This window comes from Neophocaena asiaeorientalis, unplaced genomic scaffold (genome assembly GCF_003031525.2).
Source record: "Neophocaena asiaeorientalis asiaeorientalis breed wild unplaced genomic scaffold, Neophocaena_asiaeorientalis_V1.1 scaffold78, whole genome shotgun sequence".
Lineage (NCBI taxonomy): Eukaryota > Metazoa > Chordata > Mammalia > Artiodactyla > Phocoenidae > Neophocaena > Neophocaena asiaeorientalis.
Genome location: NW_020175018.1, coordinates 9,914,603 through 9,942,063, shown reverse-complemented (window position 1 = coordinate 9,942,063; position 27,461 = coordinate 9,914,603). Strand labels below are relative to the sequence as shown.

Genomic DNA, 27,461 nt, shown 5'->3' with positions numbered 1-27,461 from the left:
ATCTTATCTGTCTTTGTTTTACTTTTACATTTCTGTTTTCATCACTGAGTAACCACCTTCCCCTCCCTTCATTCCCTGCAACTTTTTAAAGCTTGTATTTATTGATACTTTATATGCCAGAAATTATGCCAGGTAGTTATCAACCGGAGTTTATTTGGCCATGTCGAGCGCTTTTTTTTTTTTTAACTTTTATTTGCATTTATTTTTTGTAGCATTTATTCCCGGGCCATAAGTTTTTGTTTCTTCAATTTCTTCTGGGATATCTTTTTCTTCTGGGCAACCTCCTCTTCTGGTTTAGGAACAATCTGTTCTTTTTCAGTAAGGATCATCTCAATGTGGCACAGAGAGCTCATGTATGGGTTGATCCGACCATGAGCTCTATAAGTCCTGTGCCGCATCTTGGGGGCTTTGTTCACCTGGATATGCTCAATGACCAGAGAATCTACATCTAAGCCCTTAAGTTCAGCATTACTCTCTGCATTTTTGAGCATGTGCAGTAAAAATTCAGCACTCTTTTTGGGCCACCGACCCTGCATCCAGCCCCACTGTTTGGCCTGGGCACACCTACCAACTCCACCACTGTAACGACGGAATGGCACACACTGCTTCTTTAAAGTGACATCCTTCAGATACTTGGTGGCTTTTCGGATATGCATACCCTTAATGGCCTGGGCTGTTTCACGAGTGTTCTTAAAGTGAACGCGAAGATTTGAACCTCTCGACTTGCATGATTTTGTGGCATTTTCTGGGTCAAGTGAATAGTGAACCATTTTTAGAGGTCACCTCAGGCCACTAACCGGAAAAGGAAGATCGAGCACTTTTGGTTGTCACAACCTGGGGACCAGGGTGGGTGGGGAGGGGACGGGTAGGTAGAGACCAAGGATGCTGCTAAATATCCTATTAATGCACAGGGATAGCTCCTCCATAAAAAAAGAATTATTTGGCCCAAAATGTCAATAGTGTAGAAGTTGAGAAACCTGAATCACATTAATTGTTTCATAGCTTACTTAGTCCTCACAACAACTCTTTACATGGGTTTTATTATCCCTACTTTATAGATGATGAAACTGAGGCTCACAAGGTTTAAGTTAACTTAATCAGCATCACATAGCTAGTAAATAATGGAGCCAAGTTCAAACTTAGGTCTGACTCAGTCTGAGCTTACAGTGGTCATGATACATAGCCTGCTCATAACTCAGACCCTTAGCTTTTACCTGGTCTACTATAATGGGCTCCTCCCTGATCTTCTTGCCTCTTGTCTCTCCGTTTAAGTCTGTCTTAAACATGGCTTAAGTCTCTAATTATACTCCCTCTCTGCTCACAATCTTCCAATGCATTTGGAATGTAGTTTTGGTTCCCCAGTCCAGCATTTAAGGCCAAAGCTGCTGCAGTCAGTCCCTGAAGTACCTTTCCAACTAATTTTCCATAACTCTCTTCTTTTCAAAGACATCTTTTCTAAGACATGCTTTATTTTCTTATTTTTGCTTCTTTATATATTTCCCAATATTCTATAACATATATACTGCTGTTTTAATTTAAACGTTTTTTTTTTTTTTTGGCGGTACGCGGGCCTCTCACTGTTGTGGCCTCTCCTGTTGCAGAGCACAGGCTCTGGATGCACAGGCTCAGCGGCCATGGCTCACGGGCCCAGCTGCTCCGCGGCATGTGGGACCTTCCTGGACTGGGACACGAACCCATGTCCCCTGCATTGGCAGGCGGACTCTCAACTACTGCGCCACCAGGGAAGCCCTAAAAGATTGTTTTTAATGGCAGAAAAGAATATCCAGCCTGTCTTATGATTTAGGGATTACAAAATAAAATGATTGTATTTTTATTGTAAAGCCCCCAGACTTTGTAATCCTTTGTTCATGCTGTGCCCTTTGGACTCCCATACAACTCATTATCAGCTATTCAAATTCTTTTTGGCCATCAGGGCCCAACCTGAACACTACTGCCTGCCACTGATCCAAAGAGCAAAGAGGTTAAGAGCATGTGCTTTTTACACACTGACAGGGCTAAGTTTGAGATCTGTTTTTTTCTGCTAACTAGCTGTGAGACCTTGAGCAAGTAACCCAACATCATTAAATCTGTTGCCTCATCTGTAAAATTGGGATGGTGTCTAGCTCACAGAGGGTTTTTGGAATTAAGTAAGAGCTCACATGTGAAGTGCTTAGCCCAGGCCTGGCACAATATGAGTGCTCAATGAGTTCATTAATAGACCCCATTATTTGTTACCATATTATTTCTCCACTTCTTTAATTCATGCCTCTGCATCTCTAATAGTATGAGCTGTAGAGTCAAAATTCATGCATTTCAATCATGGTATCACCACTTGCTAGTTGTGTAAACTTAATCAAATTACCTAGCCATCATGTGCTTTAGTTTCCATATCTATGCATATAATAGTATGTGCTCCATAGGGCTTATTTCAGGATTAAATGAGATAATATAGGTAAAGCACCTAGACTAGATCTGGCCCATGCTAAGTGCTCAATTATGTTAGCTATTATTACCACTCTTCTCGCACTTACTAATTCTACTACTCCTTACCTATATTCCACTCATTTGTATACTTGTAGCGCACTTATCTGAGGGTTAGCCCCTTGAAGACAAGGATTATAAAAAATAGTCATCACTGTGCCCTGAGCAGAGTTTTGAGCTTAGTTATAATGACAGTTATTTTTTACTGATACTTAATTAAGGACTTTCATAGACATCACCCTATTTGAGCCTCACAAAAATCATATGAAGTAGGCAGACAGAATGCTAGCTAAGTATGTATGTAAGTGTGTGTAGGAAAGGTAGGTTTGGGTGCCTACCATGCTCTAGGCTTTGAGTCCTTCCTTCTTCACCTTATTTATACTATTTAGCTTTCATAGCTATCCTGAAAGGTAGTGTTTATTACTACATTTTTAATATAAGGAACTTGAGGCTCAGAAAGGTTAAATAACATAATCAAAATTCAACCAACTAATGCGCTTCAGAGCCTAGACATGTTTCAACAAAGTCGTGTGTCCTCACTGTTGAATTTTCACAGCCAGGTGTCAGATTTGGTGGTATCTAAGCCACAGTCTCATTCTGTTCCTATTTCTGCTTTGGGGAACCTGGCTACCTTGTCTTCTGAAATAGCTGTTGATGTAAAATACTGCAGTAATGTCAGGAGAGAGAAAACCTTCAGACAAGGACCATTAGAAAAATTGATCTTAGATTTCTTAGTATTCCTGTGTTTTAGAGACTGCTAAGAATGAGTAGATGAACCTACGTGGTCTGATGCCAGTGATTTCAAGGGTTCCTTGAACATTTTTTTTTTTTTTTTTTTTTTTTTTTTTTTTGCGGTACGCGGGCCTCTCACCGTTGTGGCCTCTCCTGTTGCGGAGCACAGGCTCCGGACGCGCAGGCCCAGCGGCCATGGCTCACAGGCCCAGCTGCTCCGCGGCATATGGGATCCTCCTGGACTGGGGCACGAACCCATGTCCCCTGCATCAGCAGGCGGACTCTCAACCACTGTGCCACCAGGGAAGCCCCCTTGAACATTTTTATACCACCAGTTTGCTGTAGGCCCAAGTGAGAGCATTCTGAAACTTACATTATAACATACATAGTATGTTGGAAAGAGCCCTAGATTGTTTGGAATCAGAAGTCTAGGAGTTCCTATACCAGGAATCCTTTTTTGGGAGATTTTGTGTAGTCTTTGAAGTCAAACAGACCTGATTTGGGTTACCTGACCTCTCTTGAGTCTTTTTGCTTGTGTGTACAATGAGGCGTTTTGAACATCAAATGCACTAAAGTATGTAAAACACCTTGCCTTTTTCATAGCAGGTATTTAACAAAATAAATAAACTGTAATGATATTAAATGTATGTTTAATGTATGTTTAAATGTATGTTATTCCCACCACCTAAACAGAAGTCCAACTGTTTAGCCTAGTATATAAGACCTTTCTAAATCTGGCTTTCCTCAATGTCCCTGAGTCTCTTTTCCTGCCACTCACTGTCATGTGTCTTAAACCCACGCTACACAAAAGTATTCATATTTTCAAAATAACCTCTGCTTTTATGCTGCCATGTCGTTGTACTTGCTGTTGCTTTTGCCTAGAATGCACTTGCCACTTCCTCCTCCTTCTCTGCATGTTGGTAGTCTACTCCTTCAAAATTGAGCTCTAATGCCACTTCTGACTGTGAAGTTTCCATCAGCTCTATCCCCACTCCACATAGATTTATCACTCCTGCCTGTGAGTTCCCACTTAGCACCTTGTTTGTGCTTTTCTTGGGCACTGTAGATAATTTCCTGGTCTTTCTCCCCCACACTTTCTAGAGGACGGTGACCCTGTCTTAGTGTCTCTCTAGAATCTGGGGCAGCAGAGTGCATTACTATATCTCACGTGGGGCTTCCCTTTCAGTTTGAATTCTAGATGTGGAAAATGTGATGGCAGATCTGTTTGTTTTAAACCTCTATGAGATATAGGCAGTCCACATGGAGGTTAATCTCATTGCTTAGATTCGGACATCACCATGTGTGCAGTTTCTTTAATCCTCCTCTAGCTATCAAAATGGATTTAGCAGTTGACATCCTCTTTCTTCTGTCTGGGGCAAATGGAGCTTTGTAGAATTTAGCCTGGAGGAGCAATGACCTTGCCTCCCCAGTTCAGAATGATTCTAGGGTGTAGAACTGGATGTCATTGAGGACCTAGCATGGCTACAGTATAGCCAGTGACAGAGTACCAGGGCCCTTGCTTACATTTATTCAGGAGACCGGGAATAATATTCAGCCTCTGATTTAATTTTCTGTGACACATTGAGTCTATGTTTTAGCCTACGAACACTACAGCTGTGTCCTAATTCTCTTCACCCCCTCTCCCTTTCCTAACTTGTGATCTTCATATCACTACCTTTTAAGGCATTTCTGTTCTTGGCTGATAGTCTTGCATTGGAAGTCACCACAGAACAGTGGAAAAGATAGCTCTGAATCATCCATGTAAACAAGCAAAAATCACCACTGCAAAGGAGCTGAGAGCAGTGGCATGTGTTGGGATCAGTGGTAGGTGATGTATTCCTGGGACTCACTTATTGGGGTCTCTCTACGAAGTGGGACAAAGGTCTCGATTAACAGAACAAAGCTGTATAGTTTGTGTAATGATCTAGTGGTCAGTGAAGGGCAGTAATCACAGTAATAATAATTACCATTTCTGAGGGCACACTGAGTATCTAGCCCAATGCTAGGCATTAGGGGCACAGAAATAGGTTGCATAAGGTCCCTATTCTGGAGGAGTTTGCAGTTTAGTAAGGGAGACAGACTCATAAAACTGGTTGTCACATTGCAGTAAAATCAGCTTAGTAGTGCCGACAAGTACAGGGTGCTAAGAGCACTGAGGAGAGACATATGTCTGAGACTTTGGGAGCAGAAAAGGCTAGACCATTTTTTATAAAGAAATCATGTGTTTTTTTTCTGTGGATAGTTTGCTTTCTGCCCACTCTCCTTGTATTCCATTGCTTGAATGTTATTCCACTTCTCCTAGGCCAAGTTTGGTCCTGTAATTGTTACCCATACTTTCTGTACTTACGACAGTTATTACACTTATCACAATTATAATTAAATATTTCTTTATATAACTGCTTAATGTTTGTCCCTTCTACTAGTCTGTAAGGGCAGTGACCATGCCAGTCTTGTTTGCTCTGATCCCCATCACGAGGATTGTAAGCACCCAATAAACATTTGTTGAATGAATGATTGAATCCTCATGAACTCCTCGAGTCCTTGGATTGTCTCAACAATATATAGTGTGTCTGAGGTTTAGGAAGAAATAAGCCTATAATCTTGTAGAAGCATGTCATATCAGATTTAGTTTCTTCATGGTGACATTGTTAGGTAGTAGCCAAACCTCTGTCCTTTACAACAGCAGTCCCCAGCCTTTTTGCTGTGCGGCCCGTTTCCTAACATGCTGCGGGCCTGTAGCAGTCCTTGGCGGCCCGGGGGTTGGGGACCCTTGCTTTACAAGGAAATCCTTTAGGTTCTGAGCTACAGTGCAGAGTAGACACCTCTGACACTAGGTCTTCTTTCTCTTGCATTTTCTGCTCTTGGTTTTTGAATAATGATATCACTATTCCCTGAAAAACACAAAAAACAAAAACAAGAAATGAGTGCTATAAATGGCTGACATAGTATTTTTTTTAACATCTTTATTGGAGTATAATTGCTTTATAGTGGTGTGTTAATTTCTGCTGTATTATAACAAACTGAATCAGCTATACATATACATATATCCCCATACCTCCTCCCTCTTGCATGTCCCTCCCACCCTCCCTGTCCCACTCCTCTAGGTGGTCACAAAGCTGACATAGTATTTTTTTTTTTGCGGTACGTGGGCCTCTTACCACTGTGGCCTCTCCCGTTGCGGAGCACAGGCTCCGGACGTGCAGGCCCAGCGGCCATGGCTCACGGGCCCAGCCGCTCTGTGGCATGTGGGATCCTCCTGGACCGGGGCACAAACCCATGTCCCCTGCATCAGCAGGCGGACTCTCAACCACTGCGCCACCAGGGAAGCCCTCTGACATAGTATTTTGATCCTCAGTATCTCACCTAAAAGCTCCTCTCTCAAACTCAATACGCAATTATTTTTTTTTGTAACTGCCAACTTTTAAAGGCATTGGTGTAAGGTAAGTTATTCTCCAGGTATAGCCAGAACGTATTAAGTGTACCAGATGTGAGGCTGAACCTTTTTATAGTCTTTCCATTTGACTGTTGAGGGTCAGGGTTTGAAATTGACCTGGGTACGATCTGTGACTGCCTTGAGAAGCTGGTGAGACTCTTGACAGGAATGAGTATCTAGCTCACATTCTGTCCCTAGCACCTAGAAAAGTGTCAGTTGTATAATAGTAGGATGAATGTATTTGTGGACTACATAGTACACAGGCTGTATGTATTTCCTTGACGTGTGCCCACTTTTTTCAGTTAGATAGCACTTTTCTTTCTTCTCACCAGGACGCTTCCCACCTTTACCCACAATAATTGTCCCTATGCTTCTTTCTTTCTTTCTTCTTTAAATATTTATTTATTTACTTATTTAATACTTAGCTAGCTAGCTAGCTGCTCCAGGTCTTGGTTGCGGCACGCAGGATCTAGTTCCCTGACCAGGGATTGAACCCAGGCCCCCTGCATTGGGAGTGCGGAGTTTTAACCACTAGGGAAGTCCTGGCCCTATGCTTCTTTAACAGTCAGCAGAAAAGATATTGAAATTTCTTCTGTTCACCTTTTTAGGGTTGCTGAGCTCTTGGACTGAAGCACCTTAACACAGGTTAGCTCCAAAAGGGTATTTGTTTTATCTTCTGTTCATCCTGTCTGGAAATTTTGAGGCTCAGAAAATCCCTAGAGCATCATAGCTGAAAGATAACCTTGCACAGACGTTCCCACAACTTTCTCATTAAGCAGATGAGAAAACTGAGGCCCACAAAGGGCTTACTGTACCTAAGGCTATCCAGCAAGTTAACCCAGTCCCAATCATTGCATTTTTTTTTTTTTTAAGGTTAAATAACTCTGGCAGGAAGCGTTCACAAAAAAGCAAAAGTTTTTTTAAATGAGCTTGTGTTGAGGCAGTAATTCCAGATCATGACACTTCTGTTATAAGCCTGTTATGAGCAGCACTTTGCAAATTTGGAGAGATTTCACAAAAGGCCTCATAAACCTTCAGAATTCCAAACCTTTGTCCTAGTCCAAAAAGAAAGTAGTAGCTGCTAGAATTGAATAGATTTCAATTTTTCATCCTTATGGGAGCAAATGCCAGAAGAGTTGCAGTGATTTTTGGGGAGAGATTCTTGGCCCCATTTTCCCTACAACGTATGCATCTGACAGCTGGCCTATCATCCTATTTTTAGACATAATCTGTGGGATTACACAGTGGTTTCTTTTCTTTCAAAGCTCTGCTGCAGAAATGCAAGCTGTGTAGAAAATGGTTTTGCTTTGTAGCAATTTGGAGACTATTTAGTACACACTATATTTAAATTTTTGAATTTAATCAACTAATGTAGACCACTTTATCCAAATATTTCATCTTAAATTCCACTTCCAGTTACAACTGTATTCTAACAAATTCGGGGGAAATAAATGCTGAAATGCTAGAAATACTAGAAGTGAAAATAAGTTTTTACTTTATGTCATACCACTAATCTTCATTTCCCTTTCTCTGGGTCATAGGAGGAACAATAGACATATTCATTATAGGGTTTTAAAAATAATTTATAACAGCATTCATTAAGCACCTATTGGCATTCATTGAACACCATCTGTATCCCAGGAGCTGAGCTTGCCTGATATAGTAGTTCATTTATTTTATATGTTACAAAAACCATTAAAGGTTAAGGGATGGTGTCCCTGTTTTGTACGAGAAAGCTGTGAGACTCCAAGCAATTGAGTAACTTGTCAAAAGTATGAAATAGTAGAGCAAGAATTGGAACCCAGATCTGTCTGATCTCAGAATCCGTGTGCTTTCCCCTTTAGTGTGCAGCCTGTACTAGTTTTAAGAAGAAGCTGATTGGTAGAACTGGAATGGCTAAGTTCTGAAAGGTATAATAATTCAGAATATAATTGGGGATTTTATGTAGGTATTTGTACCTAAAATAGACTAAAAAACCATAAAATAGAATTCACATATAGCTATGTGTTTATAAATATTCATTTTGATTTAGAACTATTATTTTGCAGGTTATGTCACTTTTGATTACATGAATGAAAAGATTTAGAAAACGTGGCATACTACTTTAGCATCTCAAATGTTCATCTGGAAAAGGTTCTTGCTTTTAGTTCACAAAATGTTTACAATTTCACAAATGATTAACGAGATCAAGTTGCCCAAAATTTTGGAGGAAAAAAAAATCAGTATCATTGGAGGTTAATCTTACCTGTGCCAATGACTACATTATCTAGAAAAACCATGCTAAATGGTTTAGAACTTGGCTGGCATGACTTTGTTGTTCTTTAGGTTGGAATGTCTAAGACACTACAACTGCAGTAGTGTTTATCTGACATTGTCCTTAGAAGCAAGACACCTCAAGAAAGTGAGAGGCCTAATAAAACAGGACCTTGATAACTTTGGGAAATTGACTTGAGAAAGGAAAAAACACTCAAAACTTAGAGTCAGATCCTAGCTCTGACCACTTAAGCATTTCACTACCATTCTGAGCCTCAATTTCTTCACTGATAAAATGGGGTAATGATACCTTCTTACAGAGTTATTCTGAAGTCATGGTTATAAGTGGATTTTTTTTACAATCAGGATGAAGGAGTATGTTTTGAAACTATTGGAGTTGCAACATTTTATCAGTGATGTAATTCCAACAGTAATTATGTTTAAATAAGCTGCTGTCACACTTTGTTGCAGGAAAATATCTTCTCATGCAGTTGGTCTACTTGGCCTATTTTAATGTAGTTGAAATGAACCTTGTTTGGCTTAATAGCAAACAATTCTTGTTTCATTGCTTATCATTCTGCCGGTTCCTATCCTTGGTTGGCAGGCTGTGTACAACAATACAAAATGTGAAATTAGTTTTCCCTGCTAAGTGTGTGCATTTGGGGCAGAAAGAATGTGAATTAAGGATGGATCCTGGAAGGCCATCTGAGATGTGAAAAGGGAAGCGCTGCAGGAGACAGACCTCTTTGGCTTGGCTTTGGCTTGACTTATCACTTGGACCTGAGGCCGTCAGCACAAAGAGGATGTGCTGGCTTGTTAAGATTAACAACAAAGACCAAACAGATTCCCCCCACCTCACAAACCATCTTTCCCCCATCTACGTTTACAGTTCATTGGGACCACTGCATTTTCTATTGCTTTCTTTAAAAAAATAAAAACCAAAACCCTCACTCTTGTTTGCCAAGACATTGCTCTTTACATCCAATCTTTTGCTATAATGATAGTGCTCACATTGACATTGCTGAAAACCCCTCAGCCTGTAGATTTCCAAAGCCTGCTTTACCCAGTGCTTCTTATTTTCTACCTTTTGTGCTTTTTTTGCCATCCCACATCTAGGAATGAGTGGAGGAAGGGAAACAGGTCTGTCATAGTTCATCACCCCTACTTTTTTTTCTTTTTTTAATGTATAAGGGTAGAGACTATTCAGTATGTCTTTCCTACAGTCTGAGATGGGTCGATGGAGTCATTCTGACCCCAACTTTACCACATTCTAGTTGTGTTGGACCTATGCCAAAATTGTCTCATCTTTCAGAGCTCAGTTTGTCATTTGCGGAAATGGGGAACATTGTCTTTGTACTACAGGTATTAAGGTTGAATAAAACAATATATGTGAAACACCCAGTACAGTGCTTACTTAACACATGAGAAGGGTTTAATAAATGTTTTTTTTTTTTTTTAATTTTATTTATTTATGGCTGTGTTGGGTCTTCGTTTCTGTGCGAGGGCTTTCTCTAGTTGTGGCAAGTGTGGGCCATTCTTCATCACAGTGCACGGGCCTCTCACTATCGCGGCCTCTCGTTGCGGAGCACAGGCTTCAGATGTGCAGGCTCAGTAATTGTGGCTCACGGGCCTAGTTGCTCTGCGGCATGTGGGATCTTCCCAGACCAGGGCTCGAACCCGTGTCCCCTGCATTGGTAGGCAGATTCTCAACCACTGCGCCACCAGGGAAGCCCATAAATGTTGTATTCTTTTCTTCCAAAAGTATTTTCTAAATAGAACAACATTGATTCTTGCACTTATCTAACAAACATATATTAATCACTGTGTTAATCACTCTTATGAGGATAGCATCTCAATCCTTTGTCTTTAAGCTCCATTTTATTATTGAGGAAAAAAAGCGTTTTAAGTTCCAGGCAGCTGGCTTAAAAGTGACTTTTGGAACATATGTAATTTATAAATCAGGATCTGTCATCCTGAAGCAAAAAGAGCTCTGGAGATAAACCTCTGGATTTATTGTATCCATGATGTTTCTGTCCCTTATTATTAGAGCATAGGATGGTCCTTGTGAATCCTAAACAAAACTAAGTCCTACATATATTAGTCAGGATTCTCCAGAGAAACAGAGCCAGTATGGGGTATGTGTGTGTGTTTGTATGTATACGTAGATAGGTAACTAAAGATTTATTGTAGGGAATTTGGCTCACATAATTACGGAAGCTTACAAGTCCAGAATCTGCAGGGTGGGCCAGCAGGTTGGAGACCCAGGAAAGTCAGCGCTGCAGTTCCAGTCTGAAGGCTGACAGGCTAGAGACCCAGGAGAGCTGATGTTCCAGTTCAAGTCCAAAGGCAGTCTCCTGGAGATGTATATCTTGCTCAGGGGAGGGCCAGTCTTTTTGTTCTCTTCAGGCCTTCAATAATGTGGATGAGGCCCAAGCACATTATTGAGGGCAATCTGCTGTATTCAGAGTCCACCAATTTAAATGTTAATTTCATTCAAAAACACCTTCATGGAAATACCCAGAGTAATATTTGACCAAGTGTTTGATCTGATGGCCCAGGCAGGTTGACATGTAAAACTAACCATCACAGTAAGTTTAATGAAAAACATAAGACTTAGAGATTCTTATCAATATTGGTCATTGCTTTTGTGTCTCTTAATAATAATACAACTGCAGCCCTTTCCAGAGTATTTTCACATGCATCATCTCAGTTGACCTTCATAGAAGCTCTTGTTAGGTTATCAGATATAACTCCACTTGTCTGAATAGAGCACTAAGACTGAGACAGATTATCAGACTTGCCCAAGGTCTCACAGCTAGTGAGTGGCAGAGCTACAATTTGTCCAGGTACTTCAAACCTGGACATTTTCCTCTTGGCCATTCTCTCTGTGCTAGCTGGGAAATTCTGGAAATGGTTTTGAGAATCTGGTGGCTTTTCTTCTTGGAACTATCATACTCCTCCTTGGAACCATTTTGTGATAAAAAGTTAACAAAATATATACTGGTGGAACCTAAAGATCTTTTCAAATGATTCTAATGATGCCCTAAGGCAGAAAGGAAGAAAGAAAGAGGGAGGGAGGACGTTGGCAGCAGAAAGAATAATGTCAAAAAGTAATTAGAGCAGGACAAATGGATTGTGCTGCCATGTTCGAGACTGTTATTTCTGTAGGCAGTGAGGAGGAAGGGCACTAATGCAATGTGACGGATTTGGAGCAAAACCCCGGGCACTGCACAAACTGCAGGGACTCAACCAATAGCAAGGCTCAAATCACAAGGTTTGACTGAACAACATTTGATATCTCAAAGAGTTGTTTCATGTTGTTTGAAGAAACTATTGTGTCAGGGGATCTACTTTCTTGATTTTAGTGCTTTTGGGAAACAACCTCATGTTCTTATGTAGGTAGTTGGTGTGTCCTAGGATAACCCATCCCAGCATTTTGTCCCTACACATCTCCAGGCTGGGCCGGGACATGATGCCAACAGGGATTTTGAAGAGAAGATCCCTAATATGAAATGAATTGGGGTATTACCTGTTTGGAGAGAGAATGAGATAAAAAAGGAGTCTTATCAATATGCAACTTGGTATTAGAAAATCAACCTAGAAAAAGGCAGAAGGTAATACTCTCATCTGTCTGAGGACAGATTTGCTAGCCTAGATAACCTGTATCCATGATCCCACTGCTGCCACCATGTACGAGGAAACTGCCACAACCCTCAAGAAAGATAGAACTTCCATATTTGCCTGGAAGGAAATCTTCACAAGTAGTTCAGCTCTCTCCCCTGTAAGTAACCATACCCTTGAGGTCTTTTACTAATTGCTGCCACTGCTATGGCAGGGTAGTTAAGAGCTTGTGCCTTTAGTACTCAGACATTCCTGGGTTCGTATTTTAGCTTTGCTCTTTATGAGCTGTTTGACCTTGGGCAATTTACCTAACCTAAGACTCAGTGTTTTTATTTCTAAAATTAGGATAATAAGCGTATTTCCAGACTTCTTATGAGATTTTGATAAGATGATACACATAAAACATGTAGCACTGGTGCCAGGCAGAAAGTCAGGACCCAGTAAGGGTAGAAGAAAAATATGGAGTGGGAGGGTATGTGTGTGGGGCCAAGGAGCTTAAGTTGTCTACCAAACAGGCCTCAGTGGGGGGCTAGACATCTTCAGATCTCTGGTTTAAGCAGAGATAAATGGTTTGTCCCTCAAGACCCCATAGTATAGCTGAGGTAGGGCTAAAAAAATTAAACTAGGGTTTCTTTACTTAGTACTCAGGCAGTAGGAAGGGGAAATTAAGACAGAGTGTTATGATTCTAAAAAATTGGACTCACAAGGTATAGATTATTGCTCTTGGTCATGTGAAGGGACTCACCTTTCATTCGTTCCTCTTGGCTTGCCTGAGCTGCCATCCATCTCTCAGCCCCATCCCTGTTCCCATCCCCACTCTGAAATCCTCTAACAACTCAGAACTGACCAACCAAAGATAGTCTTAATACCCTGCCATTGTATACTTACTTTCTTCAGTTCACTTCATTTTGACAATTCTTTTTCTTGTCATGCCACCATCTCTGCAGAGGGCTGACTGCTAAGAGGGGCAAAGAAAATCCTGCCACAACCTATAGAGACAGACCTTTTATTTGGCAGACTGCAACAGGAAGTGTATTTCTGGACCCTTAGAAGTACTCTCTGCCTGGTGTTGGGCTCATAGCCCCCTTGTTAAGATTCTACAGTTATATCACAGTGAATCTTCTGAGGTACTACCCCCAACAACCGTGGATTTATGAACTATTTTCTAAGGTCTGTTTGTCTATGCATAAAATCATGTAAAAATTGAGCCCGCTTGTACATTGTGCCTTGCTTGTTCTGGATCTATGTCTCTATGAGAAGGCCTCAGGAGCCAGAGTTGAGCTCAGGATTTTTTGTCAGGTTTTCTAGTGCTTTTCTTGGTCTGCCCAGAATTCCAAAACCCTGTTTGTTTGTGGCTTGTGGCTTTTTCCCTGATAGTCTTTACCTTCTGTTAGGTGCCCAAATCCTAAAGAATATAATGTCAGGTGTAAAGACAAAAGTAAATCCCAAATATATTATAATGGTCCAAGATTTATAACTTGCTGATATTATATCTTTGCTAGTTTACCAGTTATCTCTAGGCATTTCTTTTCAGAGACCGTGATTAGGTAAAATAATCTCAGTTGTCAAGGTTTAGTGCAAGGTGTTTTAGTTAACAGTTCAAGGAGTCTTGATCTTTTTAGCTGTGATCAACAGAAAATGCTAAGAAACCTTGACATTTTGCCTGCCCGCGCTTATTTTTCCAATGGGAGTGAGCAATATCAACCACATTATCAACCCTATTTAGTGTGACAGACACAGGATTTTTCACACAGAACCAATTCTTTCCTACTAGGTAGTTCTCTGCACCTAGTCAGTAAGAGAAAGCTGTGGGGAAATTATTGGTCGATCGTACTAGGTTTTCATTGTTTTTGTTTTCTTAGTTCCTTGCCTGATGCTGGGAAAGCCTGTGGTGACTGCAGATGCAGGTGGCCTTTTATACTTTTTAGCAAAATGGTTGCCAAAAAGTAACCATCTGGCAAAAAAAAAAAAAAAGAAAGAGAATCTTCCATATGGCTTATGGTTTGAATTTTGTCTCTTGTCATTTCTCTCCAGTTTTTCTATACAAAACAAAATGCAGGATACATTTAGAATAATGTTCAAATAAAGCCTTTTAAAATTTATAATTATTTTTCATAGATGTTAGAATCATATATTGAATCTCAATTGTGTGCTGAGCATTTTACGAGCTACTGAAAAGGAAATATCTTGTTGCTTCTGGGAATTGGTCTGTAATGATCTCACTTTTAGCGGAGTGTATAAGGGGGAAGAAAAGCATCTTTTACATAAAATTTCTTAAATGCACACTTATTCAAAAAGTTTAAAAAAGTTTTAAAGCCTCTGTCCTTCAGTATTCATCTAAAGTGTGATCACTGTTCGGTGACTATCCCTGGATCTTGCAGGCTTGGCACATTTCTGCTGCCACTTGTATTGAGTTAGTTATGTTTAGGAGCTGGGCTCCAGTTGCTTTACGTGCTGCAGTGGCTATGGGCTAGTTCTGTTAACTTCTCTGAACATTATTTTCCTTTTCTCTTCGAAGGGCATGATCCTTACTCTGCCTCACATGATTCTTATGAGGGTCAAATAGGATAATGCATGTGAAAGTCCTTTTCCAAGGGGCAAAGCATTATATGAGCATAGAATAATGCATGGTTTTCAAGGAGATCTTTTTCCAACTTTTTTTTTGTTTCAACAGCTTCATTGAGGCATATTTTACTCTGTGCAATTTAGTGATATCTAGTAAATTTGCCCAAGTTGTGTAACCATTACCATAAATCAGTTTTAGAACATTTTCGTCATCCCCGTAAGATCCCTTGTGTCCCTTAACTGTTAGTCCTATTCCCAACTCCTGATCCAGGCAACCCCTAATCTATCTGTCTCTATAGATTTGCCCTTTCTGGACATTTTATCTAAATGGAATCATACAATATGTGTTCTCTGTGTCTTGTTTCTTTCACTTAGCATGATGGTTTGGAGGTTTGTTCATGTCATAGTATATATGAGTAGTTCTGTTTCTGAATAGCATTCCATTATATGGATATACCATACATTTTGTTTAGTCATTTTTGTATAGTTGTTTTGTTTAGTCCACCAGTTGATGGACATTTAGGGTTATTTCCAATTTTTTATTATTATGAATAATGCTGCTGTGAACATTCACATACAAGTCTTTGTGTGGACATGTTTTCATTTCTCTTGAGTATAAAGATGTATCTTTTAATTATAAAAGTAATACATGCTTGTTCTGAAAAATTCTTTATATATGGAAGTATGAAACTTGGTAAATGAGTCATCTCCCTAATTACACTTTCCAGGGGTGGCGATGGTAATAATAATAATAACCATCTTCTTAGTGTTTTGAGCATTTACTGTATGCCAGGCATTGTTGCCTTACATATTCAATTCAATTCAGTTATTTCGTATAGCATATATATGAAGTAATCCTTTTAAGTTGATACTATTTTCCCTTATTTTATGGATGAGAACACTGAAGTTGAAGGACTAAATGTAAAATTGCTTTTCTAGTAAGTGGAAGAGCCAGAATTTGAACTTGGGCATTCTGGTGTATGTTCTTTCAGACTTTCCAAAATATGCAGTTTTTTAAAAACAAAAATTATATACTTATTTTATTCTGTAGCTTGTTTTATTTCACTTAATTTGTCTTACAGATTATTCCATGGTAGGATTTATAGATCTATATCATTATTTTTATGGTTTCATGAATACATATGCCAGGATTTTTTAAAAAATATTTATTTTTTTAGGTTCTACCAGGTCTTAGTTGCACAGGCAGGCACCTTAGTTGTGGCTCACCAGCTCCTTAGTTGTGGCATGTGGGCTCCTTAGTTGTGGCATGTGAACTCTTAGTTGCAGCATGCACGTGGGATCTAGTTCCCTGACCAGGGATCAAACCTGGGCCCTCTTCATTGGGAGTGCAGAGTCTTATCCACTGCGCCACCAGGGAAGCGCCAGAATTTGTTTAATTCGTCTTTTATTAGTAGACATTTGGTTGCTGTTTTTTTTCCTTCTCTATTATGAATAGGGCTGCAGCAAATATCTTTGTATAATACTTTGCTTACTTGTGTTACTTTTTTGGCCTTAAGTCCTAGAAGTGAAATTTCCAAGTGAAAGTGGAAATTTTGGTGCTGTTAAATACCACCCCCCCCATAGAAGGTGGTAAACAACCCCCTCCAATTCCCTCACCCTTGTAATCAGCATATGAGAGCCTGTTTTTCCAGCCTCATCAATGTTGCATTATTATCTCTGTAATGTGGTTATATGTTATCAATCATATAAACATTCTAGAGAGAAGTTAACATATCAGTGAAGGGCAGTGGTGAATAGTAGTTTAAGTAGTTTCCAGCCTTTTGATAGGTAAGGATTTGGCATTTATCTAGGCTCTCAAGAGCTGCAATATTGGAGTAGCCCAAACTGTAATTCAGATTAATTTAGGTTGACTTACTTGGTTGATGATTTAAAATGAACACTAAGACATTTCAGCCACAGCCATTTCCATTTTCTTAGGCCTGTTCCCTAACTGCTCTGACCTGCTGGTTACCTTTCACCTCATTGCTGCCTACACTATCCTTGTCTTGCCCCCCAACTCACTTTATTTTTTTTTAACATCTTTATTGGAGTATTATTGCTTTACAATGGTGTGTTAGTTTCTGCTTTATAACAAAGTGAATCAGCTATACATATACATATATCCCCATCTCTTCCCTCTTGCATCTCCCTCCCTCCCACCCTCCCTATCCCACCACTCTAGGTGGTCACAAAGCACCGAGCTGATCTCCCTGTGTGCATAGGCTGCTTCCCACTAGCTATCGGTTTTACATTTGGTAGTGTATATACGTCCATGTCACTCTCTCACTTTGTCCCAGCTTACCTTTCCCCCTCCCCGTGTCCTCAAGTCTATCCTCTAGTAGGTCTGCATCTTTACCCCCAACTCACTTTAAAGTGAAGCCAAGAAGAAGGGAGATGAGAACTTGGACATCTGGGATAGATACGTGTGCTTACCATTTCCATTCTTTCCTTCAATGGAAACTGCCAGAGTGAGGCCAGCAGCCTAATGCTATCCTTTTGTAGTCTCTCCAGAGGTAAGGCTCTAGTCATTTCTGTTGCTGGCAGAATCCAAGTTGGCATGGTCTCTGTGGCCAGTATATAGCGCTGTATATACCTGTTTAGGGGGAGGTAGCTTTTCCATCCTGGTTCCAGTAAAGGAATCAAGGACACAAGAGTGTTGGATGTTGCTAGTTGTGGATGATCCCCAGTTGTCTTGCGGGAGCCAGAGCTTACCACATCTCTCAGATATTGGGAACCCTGGTTAGAATTTTCCTATAGATTTTGCCTTTGTCTTCTGACTATCCCTTTCCTCTCCACTCTCCATGCCTGGTGTCTTCATCCCTAGGCCCTGTTAGTCTGGGGGATGCTGCCCTCTGTTGGTGGACTGTAGGATACCCACAGCAGTTTAGATGGATCTCATCACTAGAGGAACTGACAAGGCTATATAGAGCCGGAGTCGTGAAGCTCTCTAGTCTCCAGTTTCATGAAACGGTCCTAAGACTTTCTGCTGTGAGAATAATTCATCAATCACTAGAATAGTACAGAGACTTTCACTGTAATATCTATTGTGGCAAAAGAAAACCTAGGTGTCCAGCACTCGGGATTGTACTTACAGGAGCTAAAATTGGCTGTGTAAAGACAACATAGAAGAATGAAAATATTTATCACAAAACAAAAAAAGCAAGCAGAATATAGCAATTGCAGCCATGGGAAATATTATATTTCTTATGTAGGATAATGGCTAATTTGGAATCCTCAAGACTAGTTGTCAAATCTAGGATGATCTCCTTTGATATGTCATTAATACTGTTAGTAAAACAGTATGCCCAGTGTTTCTTTAGTATTGCTGTATATCTGTATTTTCTCCTGAAACAAATACTTGACATTTGAGTGGCCTGCTACAAACATTTCTATGATGTGTGGTCCTCCCTCAGACCTGATTTCCTAGGACAATAAAGTGGTGCCTTAGGTAGCAACTGACTAAAACAGGTACCCCAGTTGTGACAGGAACTTCCTAGGCAGGCTTTTCACCTGTAGTCTCTTTTATAATATAGGAGGCCACATAGAGTGTAGACATTACTTTGTATGATTTGATGAGAGACTGACTTGCCTCCTTGGTATAGGTCTCTACCTCAAATGATGCCCAGTAGGATGGTGACAACCTACAGGTTATGATGTTTCTGAGATTTTCTTTTTGTAAAGAACCATAAGGAGGAAAGGAGCCTTTTGACAAACCACAACTTCTGTTTTCTAAAACTAAGCACCTCATTACATAACATTTAGATGAGAATAAAAAGTATTGACTCATATATCTTGATCCTTTTCATTTAACAAGTAAATTGCTCAGTTTTCAACAGCAGGACTAGAATGAGGCAAATGAGATACCTATAGTACAAAATTTAAGACAACATTCACTCTCAGGGTCGTGCAAGTTCAGGATCAGCCCTGTTTCTCAAGCAATCCCTGTCAGGCCCTTTGCTCCACTCTGAGGAAGACATCATTCCTGATGTGATAGGATAGATTGTTTATTATCCTTTCTCAGTCTAAGCCTGGACTAGAGCCTACGGCCCCTGGGCTCTGGAAGCAGCTGTCTGGTTGAGCAGGTTTTGATCAACCACTTGATTTTTGGCTGTGGGTTTAGCACAGGGGGAGTAGCCCACTAATGACAGCCTGACTAAAATCCAGAATGAGTCTTGCAAAATGACCGAGTAAGGTCTAAAAAGTCTGGTTTCTTATCTCCTTAATCATTTCCCCATTTCTTGGCTTTTCCTATATTGATGAATATTTGAGTTTCTTCCAGCTTTTAAAAATCGTAGCATATTCCAGTGATCATCCTTATATGTATATCTTTGTAAACCATAAGTATTTCCGTAAGATAGAGGTGTAAAAGAGGGATCTTTGGGTCAAAAAGTGTGCAGTTTAAATGTTGATACTATAAGCTGTATTTAAGCTGTGTATCAACTATCAACATTGTATAAGCATACTCATTTTCTCAAGCCTTTTCCAGCACTGAAATATTCTCAGCATTTTAAATATTTTGCCAATTTGATGGATAAAATCCTTGTTTGTCGGATTTCTTTTATGTTTATAAATAGTGTGTGTGTGTGTGTGTGTGTGTGTATGTTTGGGTGTCTTTGCCTTTCAGAAGTTAGACATTTATGTAAACGCAAATACAATCGTCTTTTCCTTAATGATGTCTGGGTTTTATGTTATGTAGACTTTCCCTCCCCGCAATAGTAAAGAAATACATTATTCTCATTTTTTATTCTAATGATTTTCCAGTTCATTTTTTGTGTATGTGATTAGTTCTTTTATAGCTCATGAAATTCCTGTTTCATGAGCTGTCAACACATTTTACTGCCAAAGGAAAAATAATGAATTTTTAATTTAGAAAGATAATAAAAATGAAATCAATATGCCCTTTTGGTAATGATTACTTTGGGATTATAGACTTGGGGCCAGGGTGCTGTTCTCTTCTCCCTTCTGCTCCAATTATATTTGTCCTTTTCTTAACTATTTTTTTTTAAGTACATATTATTTTTACTAAAAATAATAACTGTTTGACACTTCTGTTTATAAAATGTTTCCACACACGTTCTAATTGGTTCCTCAGAACACTTTTCAGTTAGGACACTTTTCAGTTAGGACAGGTATAATTATCCCCATTTTATGGGTGAAGAAATTAAGATTATATAAGTAATAAGTGATGGAGATTTTTCTGGCTCCAATTATTCTAGCTATGGCTCTTTTTAGTTATCCAAATTCCAAGAACATTTGACTGTTAACGTATAATCATTCTTCTGTTGTTCATCTCTTTAAAAAAGATTTGTGGCTCAGCATCTGTGTGCAAACTTTTGCATCCTCCTGAAATAAACAAAAACAATATGCCTCACAAATGTTTCTTAGGTGCTTTGTGGGAGGACAGAGAGAGTTGGAAGGTTGGGATAACTAGAAGTTAATGAAATAGTGCTTTCATGCAGTTGGAATAAATACTGTGTTGCGGCTTGCCTGATAACCTTTTACAGTTTCCAGTGTCAGGCCTTTGTAGAATTCTCCATATATACATTGAGAATTTTAAAGGAGCTGGGTGAGTCTTTAATAGACCAGGATTTCACCTCCAGTTCTGTACCTGGCTCCCATTCCAGAACCCCAACTATATGCCTGTCACCAACTGCCTCTCTGAGGTCTATCATGCATTTTCCTTTTGCTGAGTGTTTTCTTTCTTTATTTTTTTTTAAGATTTTTTATTTTGATGTGGGCCATTTTTTAAAAAGTCTTTATTGATTTGTTACAATATTGCTTCTGTTTTTTGTTTTGAATTTTTGGCTGGGAGGCATGTGGGATCTTAACTCCCTGATCAAGGATCAAACCTGTACCCCCTGCATTGGAAGGCGAAGTCTTAACCACTGGACCGCCAGGGAAGTCCCTGAGTGTTGATTTTCATACCACTGTGACTCTTATAGTGAAGTACTTACTGTAAAAAGTACCCACCCATTTTCTTTTTGTTTAATTTCTCATTTTAGTAGGTCATTAAAATAATGGCACTGCAGTGTCTTAGCCTGGAAAGTTATCAAATTCGTTTTACACTGCATTTATCTGAGAATTCTCAATGTTATATGATAAAGGATCTAAATTTCCCAACTTTGTAATAACTTGATCTGAACAGAGATGTTCAATGGAATTCACGTATCTTATTTGTGTGAAAGGTGAACTTCACCAAGACTGAGAAAACACCATTAAAAGGGCAATATCAGACTTCAAATTAATAATTATTTCATTAGTACCAAAAGGTCAAGTAAGATTGTACAGGGTTGTTTTCCAGGAATATGCTCAAAAGGATTGCTTTAATGCATTTGGGTGTCTCTTGCAAAGAAGACATGGTGAATGGGAAGGTTGGCTTTGGGCAGAGTTGTAGAGGCTTGAAAAATATCCAAGAAGAAAAGGAGAATTTCATTGTGATGACCAGTTCCTTTAAGAGGGATTATGATATTGTTATCTTTACAGTCATTTTTGTGCTAATTTGCAAAGGGGAATTCTGCTTATAGTGGTGGATTTTGTCCAAGTCAAGATGGGCCTGAGGCAAAGTTTTAGGATCTGCTCTCTCCAGCTGTTGGATTTATCTCTTTGGCTCCTCTTCTTTTTTTTATTTTTAATTAATTAATTAATTTTTGGCTGCATTGGGTCTTCGTTGCTGTGCGCGGGCTTTCTCTAGTTGTGGCTTGCAGGGGCTACTCTTCCTTGCGGTGCGCGGGCTTCTCATGGTGGTGGCTTCTCTTGTTGCGGAGCATGGGCTCTAGGCATGTGGACTTCAATAGTTGTGGCACACGGGCTCAGTATTTGTGGCTTGTGGGCTCTAGAGCACAGGCTCAGTAGTTGTGGCTCATGGGCTTAGTTGCTCCGTGGCACATGGGATCTTCCCGGACCAGGGCTTGAACCCGTGTCCCCTGCATTGGCAGGCGGATTCTTAACCATTGCGCCACCAGGTAAGCCCTGGCTCCTCTTGGCTTTATAATCCCTATCTCATCCCACAAACCAACCATCACAACCTGTCTTAGATTCTATCTTGTATGAATTGAATACGGCAATAGGTAACTTGAGAAAACAATCAGTGCTTTTAGGGGAATACCTGAAGGCCAGTTGTCAGGGATATATGAATACTAATCAGGATTTCAGGAAATATATTCTCTAATCTTGAACACTTTTCACTCTGGCTGGTGAGAACGAGAGCTATTCCTGGCTCTTGTGAGCCCTGAAAATAATTTCCCCTATTCCTTTTGGGTGGTTCTTTCCCTAGCCTTGGGTAGTTTCCTCATACGTGTACAGTCATCCATCCTCAGCTGAAGACTCAGGAGAACCCTTTGCACATCTCAGTCATGCTCCCTCCATGTGGCTCTATCTTTTCCAGCCCTCTGCCCTGTTAATTCCAGCCACACTAGCCTCCTGGACTCCCAAGTCCAAATCCTCAGCTCGAGAAGACTTGTTCGGCTCTACCTGAGCTCTCCCTGTGCTCCCTCCTGGAAACTCTTTGGGCAGTTAGGTGGGATATTCATAGGGCTTTCCTTGTTTCCAGGAATCACTGTCCTTTGCTGCCTAAAATCAATACATGAAAATCATTATTTTATATACTTTGTCCAGTTCCAGTCTTCTCTAGTCAGGAGGCCAAATCTGGTTGCCATTACTCCATCTTGGCCAGAGGCAAGATCCATTTGCAACTTTTATGTACTTTTAAATGTACTTAAGTTTTCATAAAAGGGATCAAACCAATCTCTTTTCATTCACAGCATGTTATGGACTTCTTTACATGCCAATACATAAAAAATTTACCTCATTTTTATAATAGTTACATATATCTTATAGCTTTATTAGATTGCAAAATTTGTTTTGTTATTTATTTAGCTATTATATACAGTACTACAGTGAATACTTTCTCATTCCTGCACAAGTATATCTGTAGGATACTTTTCTAGAAGTGGAATTACTAGGTTAAAAAATGATATGTGCATTTTAAAGGATAGGCTTGGTTTTGATACATAATGCCGAAAGTGATCTCTCAAAATGTTGTACCAACTTATATAATGAGTGTGTGATGGAAGATGCTAAAAATAAAAAATCACCTAAACTACTTCTTTGCATTAACACTGATAGGATACATGGAGGAGCTCGCTTTCTTTATAGGACAAGAGTTATCATTGGAATTGGGTAATTTCTAAGGATGTGATTTCGTGGCAGGCAAATTTTTTTTTTTTTTTTTTTTTTTTTGCGGTACGCGGGCCTCTCACTGTTGTGGCCTCTCCCGTTGCGGAGCACAGGCTCCGGATGCGCAGGCTCAGCAGCCATGGCTCACGGGCCCAGCTGCTCCACGGCATGTGGGATCTTCCCACACCGGGGCGCGAACCCTCATCCCCTGCATCGGCAGGCGGACTCTCAACCACTGCTCCACCAGGGAAGCCCCGTAAATTCTTACATTGATGTGAAATTTGAAACTGATCCATCTGCTAACCCAGTTAAGGTAACTCAGAAGAGAGGAGTTTACTAATGCGTAGTGCTCATATCTGACTGCCTCTACCCACAGCCCTGATACTATTCCCTTTGGCTGGAGTGCCATTTAAGTCCTGCAGAGATGCTAGTGTTTTGGTCCAAGCAGCATTACCAAGAGAAGATGCTTGGCAAATTTGGCAAATCCCAGGAAAGCATTTCTTGGAAGTCTTTGGTGTCTCTTCAGGCTTAGGAGTGGTTCTTTCTCTGATTTCTGTACTGGTTTGTCCTCATACAGCTGAGTCCAGGGTGAGGTCATTGGAGGCTCTGCATAATTCACTACTTTTGCTCCAAATGAAGGTTGACTCCTTGGAATCTGGATGGACTCTGAGAGGGGGGCAGGAGAAAGAAGTGATTCAGTTCACCAAATGGAAATTCTTCCTTTTTTACCTAACATCTGGTTTTAATTCTTTGCTTAGCTTTATTTGGAAATCTTATCAAAAAGCAAAAGTCTCTGTGATTAGCTAAACAATACAGCTGCACAACTCAGCTATCACTCTCTCCAGGAAGCCCTTCTAGACTTTCAGTTCAGTTCATCAAATAATCAAATATATACTAAGCACCAAGAACACAGTGATAAGCTGCTTCCACCCCAGCTAAAACAAGCACATTTCTTCTGAGCACACCTTATATTTTGCCCCCCCCTTCTAAGACATATATATCATTCTTTCCCACTGGCTTGAGTTCCTCAAGGACAGAATCTTCACTCATTTCTCTCAATGCAGTCACCTCTAGCTTGGCATAGAACAGGAATTGCTCAGTGTTGAACTGCTCAGAATGCTTAATTCTTTGTCTCTAATTCTGGACTAAAGAAGGGAGAATGGTCTTTTTAAAAAATCACTTTATTGAGATATGATTGACATACAAAAAAACTGTACCTATTTAATGTATAAAACTTGATGAGTTTAGAGACAAGTATATACCTGTAAAACCATCTAATTTCAGGCTGCCTCTTATTTTAGTTAGCTGTTTCTTTAGAATTATGGATTCATCAAACATGAATCAAGTACAGTGGGCCTTCTATATTTGCAGATTCCACATCTGTGGATTCAACCAATCATGGATCCAAAAATTTTTTAAATTCCAGAAAGTTCCAAAAAACAAAACTTGAATTTGCTGTATACCAGAAACTATTTACATAGCACTTACATTGTGTTTTGTATTATAAGTAATCTAGAGATGATTTGAAGTATACAAGAGGATGTGCATAGGTTATATGCAAATACTGTGCCATTTTATGTGAGGGACTTGAGCATCTGTGGATTTTGGTATCCATGGAGGTCCTGGAACCAATCCCCTGTCGATACCTAGGGACTACTGTACCCATTTTGTGCTAGGTTTTGTGGTAGGTGCCAGGAATACAAAGATGAATCACATCACGTCCCTATTCTTGGAATACTCACAGACCCATGGGCAGGCAGGCATCCAATGGGATGGAACTGTAGAAATTCATAGGATTGGAACCCTTAGGGCAGGTAAGAATTGGAGATTTCTTGGAAGATATAATGTCTGAGTTAGCTGAGAATTAAGTAATTCATGGAAACTAGCCAGGCAGAAGGAACAGTACATGCAAAGGCACATTTGGGAAACTGTAAATAGCACGGTTTGTTGACAGCACTGGGAATATGAGAAGGGAAAATGGAGAGGTTGACAAGAGGCTTGATCAGGAAGGCTCTTGTAAGCTTGGGAGGGTGCTTTATTCTGAAAGAATTGACAAATTTTAAATGGGAGTATATGGTTTTATTTGAGTTTTAGAAAGCAGCCAGAGTGGAGAATGGATTTGGGAGGGGGGAAGGTAGAAAGGTGGAAAAAAATAGGAGCTAACAAGAGAGACCTATAAGGAGGCTCTTGAAATAAGCCAGATGAGAGATAATGGTGGCCAAGAATAGGATAGTGGAGATGAAAATAAATGTATGGGTTCAGGAAGATCTGTTTGTTTTGCTTTATATTATTAGATTTTATGCGTACATAGAAATACGTAAAGTGGTACAATGAACCCACGTACACAGCCTCAACAATAATCATCATCCAGTGACTAATCCTATCCCACCCATATCTTTACCTCCCCCACCCCCCCCATGTTATTTGAAGCAAATCTCAGGTATCATTTCATCCATAAATATTCCAGTATGTATCTCTAGAAGATTTTTTTTTTTTTTTTTTTAAATCTATAGATTTCTCCTCCATCTCTTTTTCCCTCTCATTTAAGAGATTGGGTGATTTGTCTTGTTGAATTTACCACAGCCCAGATTTTGCCGATTACATCCTTCTGATGTAGATGAATGTGTTTTTCTGAACTCTGTAGCTCTTTAATTTTAGTATTTGGATCTGGAGGCATGATCACCTTCAGATTCAACTTTCTGGGCAAGAATTCTTCATGGGGATGTTGAATTCTTCCATCAGAAAATATATATACCATCTTGTTTTCTCTTTTTGTTATGTTAGTAGCTGTTGATGATCAGTATCTAGGAGCCATTATAGTAACATTCTAATTCCAGTATTTCTTGTTCACTCATTGGCTGGAATGTTTCTATAAAGAGAAAATTTTCCACTGCTGTTGATTACCCTGTTCTGTATTTCATTTAGAAAAGGCAGGGTAAATACTTGATTCTTTCCCTTTTTAGTATTTAATAATTTCCAATATGCTGTGTTAGTTCCCTAGCATCCTTCAATGGTGACAGATTTTTTAGAGTCATTATTAACTCATGGATTTAAACATTTGTGTTTCAGTTAATTGTAATTATTTTTTAAAAGGATATTCTAATTGTCTCATCTATGTTTAGAGAGTGGCTGATTCAGCAGCTTTTGAGGAGATAGGAAAGATAGGAATGATGATAGGTTTTGAATTTAGGTGGGTTAAAGGGGAGAAAGGAGTTAAGGAGAGTCCCAGGTTTTTGGCTTGGGTGGTTGAGGCTGTTCACTGAAACAGCTGAGAAAGAGGAGCAGGTTTTAAAGCGTGGACATGTCTGGACATGTCTGAGGTGCTTATGATAGATGCATCTTTGTGGAGATGTCCAGGAGGCAGTTGGATATCAAGATGTGAAGCTCAGGGGAGCAATCCATGACTCCAGGACCTAGGATAGGGCTCAGTTGCTATGTGTAGTTCACTCATATGATTATGTATGTTATATCTTGTTTGATAAAAATCAGTCCCTTTGCCAGCTGAAGCCAGGCTGTACCCCAAAGTAAGATTATTAAGCCACTATTGCTTTCTCTTTTCTTTGTGCTTATCGTCAGAGAGTCAGGTTCAATCTCTAGTAGAGTAGGAAGGACAGAATTGGTTGTAGGTAGGTTTGCCACTAGGCTGGTTTACAACCGGTCCTGTTGGTTTTCCGATTTATTACACCCAGTCCCTCAGTTAGAGGAGAGCTCTGTGTATGGGTAGGATTTACTGTAGTTGGAATTGAGGCTGGGTGAACTGGTTTTGGCTTTGCAGGAATGGCTTAGGGCAATCTTTTTGTGAGTATTTGTATTCCTAAAGGATTTTCTTTCCCTCCCCCATGATCCTGCTCTCTGAAGCAACTCCTTTCCTTTCTTCCTCTAGTCAACAAATATTCATTTAGCACATGCTTTGTGTCAGGCACTGGGGATACAATGGTGAACAAGAATAGGGGGCACAGTCCCTGCCTTCATATAGCTTGGAGTCTAGTGGCAGATATATGTATATATTATATATGTTAATCAGAAGATCATCAGCAATGTATGATTCCATACTAATACAGGAACTCAGTAAATAGGACATATTGGTCAGAAATCTTTTATTACCAGTGCTGGGTCTTCATTATTGGAAGATTCAGTGTCAGGTAGGTTTACAAATGAGAAAAAAAAAAAAAAAAAAAATATATATATATATATAACAAAG

At 39.8% G+C, this 27,461-nt stretch overlaps 1 protein-coding gene and 1 pseudogene across 2 annotated transcripts in view; one reads left to right on the top strand and one right to left on the bottom strand.

Annotated features, from left to right (window-relative positions):
- Nucleotides 1–27,461, top strand: part of NR6A1 (nuclear receptor subfamily 6 group A member 1) — a 174,273-nt gene that overhangs the window by 78,251 nt on the left and 68,561 nt on the right. For both annotated transcript variants that reach the window (XM_024762789.1, XM_024762788.1), the window contains exon 2: nucleotides 7,255–7,291. The gene's annotated coding sequence lies outside the window, so the exon portion shown is untranslated. The remainder of the gene's footprint in view (nucleotides 1–7,254; nucleotides 7,292–27,461) is intronic.
- LOC112411561 (60S ribosomal protein L17 pseudogene) lies at nucleotides 208–770 on the bottom strand (annotated as a pseudogene).